Source organism: Triticum dicoccoides, chromosome 3B, assembly GCF_002162155.2.
Source record: "Triticum dicoccoides isolate Atlit2015 ecotype Zavitan chromosome 3B, WEW_v2.0, whole genome shotgun sequence".
NCBI classification, from domain to species: Eukaryota; Viridiplantae; Streptophyta; class Magnoliopsida; order Poales; family Poaceae; genus Triticum; species Triticum dicoccoides.
In genome coordinates, this window is record NC_041385.1 from 362,946,928 (window position 1) to 362,950,421 (window position 3,494).

The following is a 3,494-nucleotide window of genomic DNA, read 5'->3' on the forward strand; positions in this document are numbered from 1 at the left end:
TTATAGATGTCCCTTTCACCTTCCTTCGTGCCTAACCGTTGGTAGAGGTCCTCATATGCCCGACCCCTTGCTTCACCAACAGCTCGCTTTGCGGCCTTCTTCGCCATCTTGTACTTCTCTATGTTGTCTGCACTCCTATCCAGGTATAGGCGTCTGAAGCAATCTTTCTTCTCTTTAAGCGCCTTCTGGACATCATCATTCCACCACCAGGTATCCTTATCTTCGCTTCTCCTTCCCCTGGACACTCCAAACTCCTCCGAGGCCACCTTACGAATGCAAGTCGCCATCTTCATCCACACATTGTCCGCATCCCCTCCTTCCTCCCAAGGGCCCTCCTTAAATACCCTCTCCTTGAACACCTGAGCTACCTCCCCCTTGAGCTTCCACCACTTCGTTCTAGCGACCTTCGCACGCTTATCCCGCTGGACACGAATCCGAAAGCGGAAGTCAGCAACCACCAGCTTATGCTGGGTTACAACACTCTCCCCAGGTATCACCTTACAGTCTAGGCACGCACGCCTATCTTCTCTTCTCGAGAGGATGAAATCAATCTGGCTAGAGTGTTGGCCACTACTAAAAGTCACCAGATGTGATTCTCTCTTTCTAAAGAGGGTGTTAGCTACAATCATGTTGTAGGCTAGAGCAAAGCTTAAGACATCTTCTCCTTCTTGATTCCTGATGCCATAGCCAAAGCCCCCATGCGCCCCTTCAAAACCTGTGTTAGATGTACCCACGTGGCCATTGAGGTCTCCTCCTATGAAGAGCTTCTCACCAATCGGTACACTCCTAACCATGTCTTCCAAGCCTTCCCAGAACTCCCTCTTGGTGTTCTCATTGTGGCCTACTTGCGGGGCATATGCGCTGATAACATTGAGGACCAAGTCCTCAGCTACCAGCTTGACCAGGATAATCCGGTCCCCACGTCTCCTGACGTCTACCACTCCATACTTGAGGCTCTTGTTGATCAAGATGCCTACGCCATTTCTGTTTGCAGCCGTCCCCGTGTACCACAGCTTGAAGCCGGTATCCTCCACCTCCTTCGCCTTCTGTCCTCTCCATTTGGTTTCTTGGATGCAAAGGATATCAACACCTCTCCTCACTGCTGCATCAACTAGCTCCCGAAGCTTCCCTGTCAGAGACCCTACGTTCCAGCTACCTAAGCGAATCCTCCTAGGCTCGGCTAGCTTCCTTACCCTTCGCACTCGTCGAGTCAAATGCGAAGACCCTTGCTCATTTTCCACTACATCCGGGCGCCGATGTAGTGCGCCACTAAGGATACGACGACCCGATCCTCGCTCACTTGCCACCGTATCCGGATCAAGATACGGCGCGCCACTTGAGGGGTGACGGCCCGGCCCTTGCCCATTTTCCACCACACCCGGGTTCCGATGTGGCGCGTCGCTGAGAGGGTTACGCCCCAACGAAAATCTTTTGGGTTTCATCTCCATAAGAGTGGCTGAGTTTTTACGTTGGCTCGCCAAGCCTATCACAACCCTCCTCCTTTACCCGGGCTTGACTAAATACTACACCAAATATATTTGTACCTTGAAAACAAAGTTTATCTCTTCTACCTATTACTCAAGGTACATTCCAGTTTTGCTGCAAAAAAAAGAGAATGGATGTACGCTCCATGCACCTAAAAAGTTGAAATTTTTTCTGAATGGCTCATTTGTTTAGCTGATTGATACCATGCACCTAAATGATTGCTAAAACTTAAAGGTATTAAAGAAATGCAAACCGTTTCAAAATACTCCGGGTTTAAGTCTGAACCTTGCGCCATTTGGCTCTATGTTACCCGAACAAGATATTTAAAGATAGTGTAGTCTTCGTTGATTATCCGTCGGTTGAACCATATCATTTCCCTTAATTTGTTACCATATGTGCTTGCCCACAACTAAACCAACTAAATCATGTATTTTATTTTCAGTGTGTACATTGATTCAGCGGGCCTTTGCGCCATTTTTTTTCCAAACTCGGATTTCACAGCATGATAAACATTTTTTCACTATAGCATAGTTTAACAGATAGGCTTTCTACTACCAGTATCGAATAAATGAAACTATTTTCATCGACAACATGGCTTTAGCGGGTCTCTGCGCCATTTGGCGCAACGGGTCAACTAGTAAAACATTATATCTCAGGTACGTCCATTAATTTTGAAAGCAATATTATCCAAACTATGACACTGAAAGAACACATAAAAGAAACCTTTCGAAACACTCTAGAATCGTGAAAAAGAGGAGGTACGTGATACGGTAAGTAAACGGACTCCGAAAAATCCGCAAAAATATTTTTTTCTCAGTTTTGGAATATTTTTTTTTGAAAATAAGAAACTACCAGGAAGGTCATCCTGGTGGGCACAAGACACCAGGGCGGGCGCGCCTGGCAAGCCACGCACACCCAGGTGGGTTGTGCCCACCTCGGGTATCTTCTGGACTCCATTTTTCTTCCGTTTGCTTTTTTCCCAAGATAAAAAAAATTATATACTCCCCGAACCTGTTGAACCCCATATCACAGAGCAATCTCCTGTTTTCTTTTCCTTGTTGTTTTCTGTTAGATTGGTCAAGTCAGGAATCATGTCTTCTCTCTCCTCCAATGCTGAAGAAGGTGATGCTTGGTTGGTTCAGGTAGAGTCCAGGGGAGAGGGATTTGAAGAGGTTGCTATGGAGTAAGATGAGGGAGACTCGCTTGGAGTTCACCCTCCGGCCTCTGAGAGGGGCACTCTGGCTGGCATCTCCACTCATCCTAACCCCCATCAAGCCATGAGGCCAACAAACAATCAAGAGGGCCCTAGAGGAAGAACTCCCTACAAGTAGACCTCTACACAGGTTAGATCAAAACAATTTTCACAATTTGATTCATAATTATGGGTTCGAAAACACTCCCCGTGTGCATATACCGTCCAATTGGGACATATCTCGTACAAGAGAAAGTGATGCAGGGACAAACTCTTGGGGTCCGGAAAATAAGAATATCATGGATGAAGTAGAGAAGAACACTGAGTTGCTTCACCAAGCTCTTCGGGAGATTCACAGTTTAAGAGAGGCACTCAGAGATATATTGGACAGGATCACCACTACTTCATCACCACCACCTCCTTCTTCATCAGTGAAAGAAAATTGAGTATCAGGTATGGGCACTCCCCTTGGCTTTCGCCAAGCTTGGGGGAGGTGCCCAGGTATCGTATCACCTCCACTATCTGTTTGCCTTTACTTTTCTTAGTCCGATCCATAGTTATCTTTTGCTTTAGATGAATAAAAGTTTAGTTCAATCCTTTCTTTTCGAGAGTTTTCTTAGTGATCTATCTTTGTAATCGCGTGCGAGATATATAATAAAGTTTAGTTTAAGTTTTCTTCTTTTACTTTCATGTTTCAATAAAAAAGGAAATAAATGAAAAAGATCATATGCTAATCTTATGGTAAGTGATGACATCACACAAGGAAAAGTATAAGTGGAAAATTTTATTGTAGATTGACAAACATAGCATTGGTCAA